Here is a 12,632-nt window from a genome sequence, read left to right as displayed (position 1 = left end):
GTTTTATTGTCTCTTCTGTTTAATTTGATCTTCTAAAGTCTAACTGGTGTCTTTTGAAATGTTTCGTCTTTAGTTTGATTCTTCTTAAACGTTTAGTTTTGCTCTTTTCTCACCTTTTATTCTTTTCTAATGTCTGATTTGATTTCCAAATGTTTTGTCTTTTTAATGTTTAATTGTTTTTTCAAATGTTTTATCGGCTTGTTTGAGTTTCTTTTTCTTTCCCAATATTTAATATTTCGATTAAATCTTTAAGGGTTTTCTTTTTAACTGTTTTACCACCTTTTAATGTTTAATATTCTTTTTAAATGCTTCATTGTATTTTTTGTGTTACTCCTATTTGAAGTTTTATTGTCTTTAAGATGTAATTTTCTAATTAAACATTTAATTTTTTAATTAAATGTTTTGTTTTTTTTTGGTCTTTTTCAGCTTTTTATTGGATAGGCGTAGTAAGAGACAGACAAGAAACAGGGGAGAAGAGTCAGGGGAAGACTTGCAGCAAAGGGCCACGAGTGGGAATCGAACCCGGGACGCTGCATCGGAGACCAGCCCCTGTACATGGGTCACCCGCTTAACCCGTTGAGCTATATGTCTGCCCATGTTTTGTCTTTTTAAGGGTTTAATAATCTGATTAAATGTTTTGCATTTTTAAAAATGTTTAACATTCTTCTTGTTTAATTGTATTTTTTAAATGTTTAATGATGGAAAATACCTTATCTGTAATTTCTAATATTTGTATTTTAAAAATTTTGTTTAATTTCATAATGACATGTATTGTATCGTGTTGAATTATCTCATTCCATATTTTGTCTGTTTAATATAATTTAATGTAATTTAATGTTTTACTCTATTAAACAGACAAAATATGGAATGAGATAATTCAACACGATACAATACATGTCATTATGAAATTAAACAAAATTTTTAAAATACAAATATTAGAAATTACAGATAAGGTATTTTCCATCATTAAACATTTAAAAAATACAATTAAACAAGAAGAATGTTAAACATTTTTAAAAATGCAAAACATTTAATCAGATTATTAAACCCTTAAAAAGACAAAACATTTAATTAAAAAATTAAATGTTTAATTAGAAAATTACATCTTAAAGACAATAAAACTTCAAATAGGAATTAAACAGAAAATACAATGAAGCATTTAAAAAGAAAACTAAACATTAAAAGGTGGTATATGTACATATAATTTAATTGTATTTAATGTTTAACTCTATTAAACAGACAAAATATTGAATTAGATAATTAAACAACATACAATACATGTCATTATAAAATTAAACAAAATTTTTAAAATACACATATTAAAAATTACAGATAAAATATTTTCCATAATTAAACATTTAAAAAATAAAATTAAACAAGAATATTAAACATTTTTAAAAAATGCAAAACATTAAATTAGATTATTAAACATTTAAAAAGACAAAACATTTAACAAAAAATTAAATGTTTAATTAGAAAATTACATCTTAAATCTCTTAAATCTTTTTAATACTAAAACTTTTTAAAAGTTTTATTGTTTTAATTTTTTTTCGTTTGATTTAATTGCTTTTTGTTATGTATTTTATTTCTTTAATCTTCTTTTTCGGTCAAGATTTTAACCCCAACCTTAAAAATGAAATAAACCCTTAAATCACAATGAAAATACTTCTGTTGTCACAATCATGAGTTAGTCAGTTATTCAGTTTATCAATTCAACTTTATTTGTTTAGCACCTTTTACACAGATGACAAAACTAAACAAGCAAAGAGAAAAAAACTATGCTAAAACTAGGATTAAAACTCTAAAACATTATAAAAAAACAACAACAAAAAAAAAAGATTTAACATGGTAATAAAATATGTTGTGTCCAGGGGATGGAGGGAGTTTATTGAAGTCTTCTTGGGCTCACATGGTAAATCATTTAAAATATAAACTTGATATTCAGTCTAAGGAAACTGCAGAGCGACAGAAGAACCAACAATATCTCCTGTTTTCTCCTTTAATGAGTCGACTCTTCTTGTACTTTCAGACCAAAGAGCTACAGACTCTTCACAACCTGCTCAAACTCTTGGTACAGGACCTCACCACACGGGTCAAGAAGGTTTCCTTCTCATTTCTACTCTGAAGATCACCTTCTCCTGCTCAAACTGCTGACAAATGTTTCTGCTGCTCTAAAGTCTGGTCTCCAGAACTTCCTAAAAACTCTCAAAGTCTCTTCTGCTGCAGGTTGCTTTGTAGAACTGTTCCAGAAAACCTCACTAAACCACATGGAGGGGCCTCAAGATAGTCGTCCAAATGAAACTGTACAAAAACCTAACTAGTACAACCCAAACACTAAAGTCTCCTGCAGCCTACCAGAGAACCTCTGAGAACAGAGAATCAGGACAGGAACTCTTACCTTCTGGACAACCAACATTGGTTCTCAAACAAGAACACAGAATGTGTCTGACCAAAAACCTCTGAAGACTCACTACAGCCAAGATAAAAACACAACTCAGCTGGACCAAATCCACTAATCACTGCACACATTAGCACCATGTCCTAACTGTGGCTAAAGAACCACATTTACCAAGACAACTATCCAGTACAAAGCCCTAAAACACACCAAGAAACACATTAAAGACGATTTTACTGCTGGAAGCTGCAAGCCAATGCCTAAAGAACTAACTAAAGCAATGGAGCCAAATCTGGTTCACTGGTGAAGAGAAGCAGAGGAAATGTTTGGCTGCAACTAAATAAAGCAGGAAGACACTGAGCTGCTCAGGTGTTCCTGATAACACCAAGCTGCTCATGTGTTCCTGATAACACCAAGCAGCCACCTGGACAGCCAATAGGAACACAGCTTACTGGAAGTCCAGAGGGCGGGGTTAGTGAAGGAAATTTAATTTAAAGTTGAAGCAGAAAGTTAACAAAGAAAGTTGAAAACCACCTTCTGATTCCTGAAATCTCTGAGTTTTTACACAAAGAACACCTGAACATGTCAAACTGGTTCCATAGTAGAACCATCATTGTAAAAACGTCATAGTATGGTGTGTTGCTGAAAAAACGTTATGACCCAGCTGTCAGGGGACAAACCTGTAAGAAACATGAGAACAGAGAGAACCCAACCAGTAGGTCACAGTTTATCATCCCCCAGTCATCTCCTGAAGTCCATATGGTGAGAGACATCAGTATCTGGTTGTTAATTTACCAGAGGATGCTTATAATCATGCTGATGTGGTCTGTACTCTACAGTATTTTAGTGACTCAATAAATGCCTAAGTTGTTTTTCTAAAATGCTTTTTAGTTTTTAATAAACATTTCTTTAATAGCCTATATGTAATCAATAAATGGCCTTTGCCTATCTTAAGAAAAATTCACTCAGAACTCTGATATGTTAACAGTACTAAATAAATCAATAAATACATGCATACACACAAAAATAAGTTAATACATTAACTGTGTTAAGATAAGATTTAGATTTTTAAAAAAGTTGTTTATGTTTTTGCAGAATCCAGTATTGCTCACTGGTTGGTCATTACATTTTATTAGTTTGATTTCACTGTTTAAAATGATGCCACTTTTCAGACAGAACCTGTGATAATAATACAAAATTTTTAGTTCCGTGTTAATAAAGCACTTAAAGCTTTAAGTATGGCTAAATGATTTTTTCAAAATTAAATATATCACTCCTTAGGTGGTAGTGGCCCCAAGTTCAGTAAAGTTGGAAAGATATTCACAGATTCAGACTTCCAGCATCAATAACTCATTAGATATAGGTTTTCAAAACATAAACGGTGCCTCTTTCTCATTGTTGCAAGGCAGACAATGTGCTACAAGCCCAGTTTTATCAAAAGTAGCTGTCTTTCAAGCTACAGGAATAACATTGGTGTCTATGGAGCGAACAGGGTCCGTCTGCAATTTGCAAAACCGCTGCAACAGTAAAGAGAGACAAATATTCAATAACTTCACTCTGATACATTGTAGTGTCACTAAAATCACTGCAGCCTTCAACTGGCTCCTGTTGACAAAGTGTTTTAACAGAAATGTAAATGCTATAATTTGATTCTTTTAATGAACCATGTAACTTGAATGGATGTGATGCTGGTGTGACCACAGTGCACACATCTGATGTTGCTCACAGTGGTCCAAGGAACTGCTCAGGGAGTTTGTGTGTTTGCTCAGACTCATGAAAAATTACAGGGAACATTGGAGGTAGTTTTGTTGTATTTCACATCAATTCAACTCAGTGTGTGGAAGTTAAGTGATGTAAACACACACACAACCAGTCAGACAGCATGTACCAAACATGTTCACACCCAAAATCATCACTTGTGCAGCCAGTTGGTTTCAATCACGTCGTTAGTTAAATAAAGTTTGTGTTTGTGTGTTAACAAGAAGTCGTAGTAACAGAAATATAACTACTGTTTTGGAAAGAAGTACCAACTGTATACTGATATGGAAGTATGGGTAAAAATTTGTGCCACCAGAACCTGAAGAGTCCGTGTATATTTTGGCAATTGGATTTTCTGTTGTGAAACGGGTATTAAAAAACAAAAAACGAGTGGTTATTTGATTTTCGTTTTAAAATACGAAAAATAAAATTGAAATACAATGCGTTTTCCTTTTCATGATCAAAAAGGGATATACGAAATTTTAAAAATGCTTTGATTTTCATTTTATATTGAGAATAACAAAAAATAAAATCAGTAAGAGACAGAAACGAAAAAGGGTCCGTTTTTTCATTTTCTGAGACCGGAAGTGGTCATCAGCAAGTGTGGAGCCAAACGACAACACGATCCTCAGAGGGCGGAGCCAGAGCGCAGTGATTGGTCAGACCATAGAAGACAACGCGCTGGCGTAACCAGTCTTCTATATATCTATGGTGTGCATGCCTGGTAACGTCTCTGGCTGCTGTTGACCTTGTTTTTGGAGTAAAACACGGTAAGAAGATAAATACTTCTAACCTGTAGCGTTATTTTTTTGTACGTTAAGTCAGTGACTTGTGAAGAGTTGTGTTTTGTCGTGTTTGAGCAGTTGGTCCGGACGCGTTAGCTAGCTAAGCGGCTAAGTTAGCTAGCTAAGCGGCTAAGTTAGCTAGCGGGCTAATTAACAGAGGTGGCTAACTTACCGCTGAACACTTGTGTTAGTTGCTGCTGCAGCTGTGTGTCATTAATAGTGAACTTCTCAACCTGTATTTCTCTGCTGTGTATTTTAGCTTTTAAAAAAGTTATTTTACTTTAAGGCACTGGCGTCATTAGGCCTATTTTAGGGTGACTTCAGCCCCCCCCCCCCCAAAAAAAAAAATTCTTATCCCCCCTAAATAGTTTTATGTTCATTTATTTAAAAAAAAACAAAAGTGCCGACAAATTCAATATAATATGGCCAGAATATGAGTTTGAATAAATAATCACATAACCCGTCATTATTAACTTAAATATGATCATAAATCTTAGTTTCCCTTCACTTCATAGTGGAAGGTAGAGAGTCCGAGTCAGTGCGTCGTTATCCAATCCATTCCACTTGTTCATATAGAGCACGCCCACATCACTGAAATCCAGTCCACGTTTTCCCTGTAACCTAGGTTGCACTCGGTACCTGCAGCATGTGTATACTGGGAGCGGAGCACACAGAACCGACTAGAGCACCATTGGGAGAAGAACGTGAACAAGAATGGATATACGAATTTTTTTCAGGAGAGTAATTATTATCACTGCTGATAGTAACAATAAGTTAGCTCCAGCCCCCCCAGCTAACAGCAGAAAGTCCCATGAAAGTAATGAACCAAATGCTCCCTGTTTGACAAACAGAAACCTGGCTGGACACTGTAGGCGAGAGAGAGCCCTGTACAGGAGGCAACGTGAGATGCTGTATTTCTGTGCACGTCTTAGCTTTGTTGTTTTGTGGTCAAAAGTTACGTTTCAGTTCTAAAAGAATGCTGCTAGCTAGCTAGTTAGTTAGTCTGAAATGCACTGTGAAGGTTCTGGTTGTTTATAGAGTTAGGTGTGCACTCTTTTTTTTTTTTTTTTTTTTTTAATATCATATACTGTCTTTGGGGTGACTTCCTTCTGGAGCATTAGCTCCAGCATCAGATGCACACAGTGAAACAAGAGCTGAGCTCATTCACGTATGATGATGTGAATAATAATAATAATGACAATAAAAATGATAATATTATTAATAATAATAATAATAATAATAATAATAATAATAATAATAATAATCACTCCACCACCCCTATTGACCTGTAGGAGTCAGGGCAGAGGAGCAGAGAGAGTGAGAGGGGTGAGAGCTCTACTGGAAAGATGAGTCTAAAGGATTTCACAGGATGGTCATTTGTGATGCAGACAGTCTTGGATTTTTATGGAACTCGATACAAATATGAAATAACGAAACATTTCAGTCCAGGTGCACCATATAAGATTTATTTAGCTTAAGCTTTTATTTAGGAGAGTAGTGATTGGAAAGTGGAGATAGCCAAGAGAGAGATATTTAAGCCAAATTAGCCTGGCCCAAATATTTTCCAGAGTACCTTAATATAACTGGAATTTAAGTAATTAAGTAATATTTTCAGGGCTTGAAATAACAACCATTTTAGTCACATATGTGCCCAAACTGTAATCTGTGCAACTTCAAAATATTTGGGAGTAAACAATGATTGTGTTGTGAGTGAAAGTCATGGCATTAGCCTCTTTGTTCATCAGTTATTAATTCAGTTCATTATGTTTAAAAGCAATTTCTCAGTTTTTGTTAGCTGTTTGTGATATTAAACGTTCGCTCACATCCTGTGCATCTCCTGGGGGCCAAGCCCCCCCCGTCCTTAAAACCTAGTGACACCCCTGCTTTGAGGTCAACTGAAACCCGTTCAGCTGCACTGAAGTTTAACATTCAGCTGGCTTGAATTAAACCGCGCTTAACATTGCACAACATTACCTCTCTGAATCTATATAATTTCATTAAATTCCTTCTCTCTTCCACTGCTCAAGTTCAATCCAGTATATAAAATGACATTAATAGTGAACAAACTAACAACCAGCCACTGTATTTATTTATTACTGTATGTATTTGTAGTAAAACATGAGTTGAAACATCCTACTTTTGGATCTAGAACTGCACAAGCCGTTTATTTTCAGTCACCTGATGAGTTAAACTCCCCTTTTTATGTGAGGTTGAAGCAGAAAGTCTGAGTTAACAAAGTTGTTTATAATTTGCGATACCTGTTATCTCTGACTGAGGTTTTAGTTTTTGTTGAGCTGATTTACACGTAGAAACTTTGTTCAGGAAAATTTCTCAGTAGCTCAGAGGACAGGCTGCTTTTTACACAACCTTGTAAGAGAATGTCTGTCAATGCTTTCAGCAGAATTTAGAAACAACACTTCCTAAACAGATATTTTGAGGCTGTGAGATCGTTTGAGAGAATATCATTGTGTTTGTTTGTGGTCTTTCTGTTTCTAGGTAGAAGCTGAATTAGTGAGGATGACTCCTGCTCCTGTCATCTCTAAGCTCCTCCCACATCTTTACCTGCACATGAGGAAAATCACTCCTGTAGAATGCAGGTATGTTTGTCATTATTATAAATAGATGTTCACTGGTGACCTGTCAGAAACCCGTTATACAGAGTCAGCCAAAATAATGTTTACACACATCAGGAAAAGAAAAACTTGCATAAATATTTCAATACCAAATTTATTCAGACATCACGAGATTAATAAAAGTTATCTTTGGCCTCTACAATTACAAGAGGTGCTCAAAGTGGTGGCCACTGGCTTCTAGACATTTCTGTTGTGTTGTAGACGTCACTTGTTGATGCTCCATTCATGAGGGTAGCGCCATCTGTTGGGAAAACATCGTACAACAGGACACAGAGTTATCGTGATTTGATCAAACTTAGAAAGAGGAATCTATGTGTATAGAAGTACTCATACAAATGAAATATTTATGAAAGTTTTTCTTTTCCTGATGTGTGTACATATTATTTTGTCTGACTCTGAACTTAATGAGAACAAAACTATCATTTAATTGCTGCTTTGAAAGCTTCTTTAGTGAAAACAAGCTGGTGTTCTGCTTTGAAACAAACTGCTGTTGAGGTCTGTGTTTTTAGGTTTATCCCCACAGTTTCTGAATGAACTGATAGTTGTTTTTTTTTCCTGATCAATGTGGACGTTATAATTGATGGTAACATTTACTGATCATCAGCATGACAATATAACAGTATAACATTCTGACCACCTGACTAATACTGTGTTGGTTCCTTTATGCTGCTAAAAGTCCTCTGACCCAGTGGTTCATCAGAACCTCTGGAGATGTCCTGTGGATCCTGTGGATCCTGTGGGTTGCAGGGTGGGTCCTACCTAGACCAGGCTGATCCTGGACCATCCCACAGATGCTCCATCAGATCTGGATGTGGGGAGTGTGGAACCCAGGTGAACAGCTTAGCTCTGTCGTGTTCCTCGGACCACTCCTGAGAAGTTTTAGTTTGTCCTGCTGAGGGAGGCAGCTGGCATCAAGGACTGCTGTTGCCATGGAGACTAGGGGGTTGTTTGTCCTGCAGTGTTTAGGTGGTGGTACATGTCAAACATCCACATGAATGTCAAGGTTTCCCAGCAGAACGTTGCATTAGAACAAGATGATGGATGTTGTTCTCTTCAGCTGTCAGTGGTCAGAATGTTGTGGCTGATCGGTGGATCTGTCTGCCTTTACTCTGACATCCAGAGTTATACAAAAGTGTAGTATGTGTGCAGTGCAGAAGAGATTTACTTTATTGTATGCATTTTTTTTGTTTTTTTAAGGGAGAGCATTTTTTTTATCCACCTGAAGAAGACCTAATCTTTCCCTTCAAAGGATAGTTAATAATTACTACAGCTTCCATAGTGGTCCCATCAGAGAAAATCATATCCATATACAGATTTTTATTAATTCCAGGGCTGGTTCAGTAATGATTATAATAATAACTACATCAGATAATTCTTGGTCGCAGTTGGAATTTTGCAGCCTGAGAGATGGTTGAGAAGGTTTGCAATTCTTGTTTTAGCAAAATATGTTATAATAGAAGATCTTTATTGTAATTGTACATGAAATTATCTGCAAACCAGCAAAGTGCATCAGTCTGAGGTATCTAAAAATAAATAAGTAAAGAAAAATGCTTCTAAAGCCAATAATAAACAGAATATTTTGAGGGAATATTCTAAAAAGGAAAGAAAAGCTCCATTCTCACTCCTCTCAGGATAAACTGTCATTAAAATTGACTTTAAATTTAGCTTCAACACAAGATAAAAACATTTACTTTCATTACTGATGTCAAGTTTTAATAAAGTTCATGCTACTTTTATAAAATGATGAAAGTGAATAAATTGTATTTCTGTGATCTGTGTTTGATTTCTGTCTTTTCTCCTGTCATCCAGATGTTCAGAGGGAGATGATGCCACATCTGGTCCAGCTGATGGAAGGTCTTGAAGTTCTCTGACTGGCCTCGACTGAAGATGGTCGTCTCACTGGATTTAAGGTTCAGATGCTCAGTAACAAACTCCACCAATGTGCCAACAGGGAAGCTTTAGGTTTATTAAATGTTGCTATGAAGGTATCGCTGTTTTTCTTTGTGAATGCAATGTGCTCCAACTGAAACTTAAATTAGAACTTAGAAGTAAATCCTTCCATCTGAAAGGATTTAGTTGCATTAATAACCTCATAACATTTTAATTTTTATTCCAGTCTTGGTTGGAAATAGAATCTCTGTATTGATTCAGGTAAAAACTGAACTTCACAGCATGTTGGAGCAAAACAACCAGATGAAAACTGTGATGGTGTTGGATTGTCAGACCGTAATGTTGCAGCTCAAAGCAGCTTTTCTATCTCAGTTCATTCTGACATTCAGCTATGAATCAACACAGCAGATGGTGATCCATGCTGTGGAAGTCTCACATCTCCTGATTTAATGGAGCTGCTTTGCACTTTTTACACTGTTTATTCACCAACACTTTATTTAATAAAAGTCCCATCTAGTTTTTATGAGGAATGTGATGTTTTAATTTCTCTGTGAATAACTGCAGTCTAATGCAACAGCTGGAGTTGTAACATCTGTCCTGATATTGATCATGAAGTATTGATCAGAATACTTATGGTCAGCAGTCATCCCTGAAGTTTTACATTAAAATCTTTACTTGTGTTGTGAACTTTGGTAAGAAGCAGAAACTTTTGCGTTGCCATGGATACATGAGTGTTAAATTCTGTCCATGTTTCCATTTTGGGAAATTCAGTCCAGTTCCAGAATGTGGAGGAATTTAGTCTCACAATCACAGACAACAAATATTATCTGAAAGTCGGGTTATTGTTGTTTATCAGCACAATACAAAAAGATTAATGTTAGAAATATTCCAGTTAAGACTCTAGAATATCATGATTTATGTAAATTTACCTCAATAATATGAATGTTCAGGTTAAGGTTGTGCAGTGATATTTATTATGCAAGTTTAGCTGATTAAAGTTTATGACTCTGCACTAAAATATTATTATTTAAATTTACATCATTATAATATTTAGGGTCAGACCCTACAGTATTGAGATTAAGAAATCAAATATTCTATAAAATGTAAATACACTGAACTCATTTGGAGATATTTAAGTGAGACTCTACAATATTATTTGACACAAATCTATCTAAATCAAAATTTTAATCATTTTTACTCCAAACATTTACTGAACTGATTTAAATATTAAAATCACTCCTTTCTAATCCTCTGCTGTACATTCAAACCTGAGGCCTTAAATAGAAACACACAAGTATCTGATTGAAGGAACTTCTGTAGAGTCCTGGTTCCAGAACATGATGATAGAATTATAGACAAACTTTAACAAAAGCTGCCTGAGAGTTTACAGGTTTTTATGTTGGATTTCTTCAGTAATTTAATGAGAGTTATCAGCAAAAATCAAGTGTTCATTTGATGAACTTCATTTCCTAAAACATCCAGAATTGTAGCTCATATCTTTGGCAGCTGTAAAGTTTCTGCTCCTTCAAAGTTCACAACGCAATGAATGAATTCCTAAAACACTCTCAATGCTGGAGAGCGTTTGATGCTGAAGCAGTGATCAGTTTTTCTGTTTCTTCTCTGGAGATGCACAATGAGGGACGTCTGCAGAGACTGAGAAAGAGTCTCACCACATCCTGACATGAGGAAAAAGACTTTATTGAAGACTACAATGAGAAAAACTATCAGACAGCAGACGGCTGCATTCAAGTTGAGATCTGAACATTTGATCTGGAACAGGAATTCAATAACGGCAGCATGAGCTTCATTTCAGTCTGTAGCTGCTGAATTCATGGATGAATCATCTGGTACTAGAGAAGAAGACCATCAAACATCCACGTCAGCTGATGGAAGTCCAAGAGTCTCACTGAACAAACAACCTACAGAGTGAAGACCTCAAATCTGATTGGACCGCCTCCTATTCAGCCACATGTGTGAACAAATGCCTCTAAGCTGATTTGTTTTCTAAAATAAATCTAGTTTGAGTCCTAATCTATGCCTGTATGTTTGCTTCTTTACACCGCTGTTAACAGTTTAGGCTGTTAGATCAGGGTTCTGACTGATAACAGATTATTAAATAATGAAAATAATCGTTTAAATATTCCTTTAAACAATCCTTTTAGGTCTACATTTCCTTTACACTGACTTCTTGGTATATGTACAAGTATTTTGGGTGGAATATACCATTAAGCCTGATGTTCAAGGGTTCGTCTGGGAATATACCATTAAACCAACCTTTTAGGTAAATGTTCCAGGATGTTGAGTAGAATATACCATCACATAAACCTTTTAGGTCTACATTGGAAGATTTTAGAGTAGAATATTACTCCAAACCATCCTTTAGGTCTACATTTAAGGTGGAATACTCCTTTACACCAAGATTATTTGGTCTACATTGAAAGATTTTAGGTGGAATATTCCTTTGAACGAACTTTTTAAGTTTATGGTCAAGGATGTTGGGTGGAATATACCATCAGACCAACCTCCAACGTCTACAGTAGTGAATTTTAGGTGGAATATACCATTAAACTCACCTTTTAGGTCTACATTGGAGGATTTTAGGTGGAATTTTCTTCCAAACCATCTTTTAGTCTACATTTAAGGATGTTTAGGATGGTATATTCTTCCAAACCAACTTCTCAGGTCTACATTTCAGGTGGAATATTCCTCCATACTAACTTTTTTGGTCTACATTGAAGGATTTTTTCTAAACCACCCTTTTGGGTCTATATTTGAGGTTTTAGGTGGAATATTCCTTTTAACCAGCCCTTCAGGTCTCTTTGAGGATTTTGGATGGAATACTCTGTTAAACCAACATTTTAGGTGCATGTCTAAGGATTTTTGGTGGAATGTTCCTTTAAGGTGGATGTGTGAGGACCTTGTAGGTGGAATACTTCCTGAAACCAACCTTTTCGGTCAACATTCAAAGATTTAAGGTGAAATATTCCTTTAAACCAACCTAAATTTCATATTTTGATCATTATCAAGTGAGAAACCTCAATCCAGACTCCTCATAATGACGTTTGAGATTTATGCTGCTGTTATTTGTTTAGTCCAGACTAAATGACAGAAATCCACAACTGTAATTTTATTTCAGGACTTTGTTATTAAATGTCAAAACAATCCATGTGA

The 12,632-nt window shown here is 35.3% G+C and overlaps 1 long non-coding RNA gene across 1 annotated transcript; it reads left to right on the top strand.

The window, feature by feature from the left end:
* Positions 1 to 4,787: 4,787 nt before the first annotated feature.
* LOC129350740 (uncharacterized) lies at positions 4,788 to 11,492 on the top strand. Its single transcript, XR_008604231.1, has 3 exons — positions 4,788 to 4,923; positions 7,435 to 7,535; positions 9,381 to 11,492. It is a non-coding gene; the product is annotated as an uncharacterized LOC129350740 (long non-coding RNA).
* Positions 11,493 to 12,632: the final 1,140 nt, after the last annotated feature.

This window comes from Amphiprion ocellaris, chromosome 15 (assembly GCF_022539595.1).
Source record: "Amphiprion ocellaris isolate individual 3 ecotype Okinawa chromosome 15, ASM2253959v1, whole genome shotgun sequence".
Lineage (NCBI taxonomy): Eukaryota > Metazoa > Chordata > Actinopteri > Pomacentridae > Amphiprion > Amphiprion ocellaris.
This window is presented reverse-complemented; position numbering and strand designations above follow the sequence as displayed.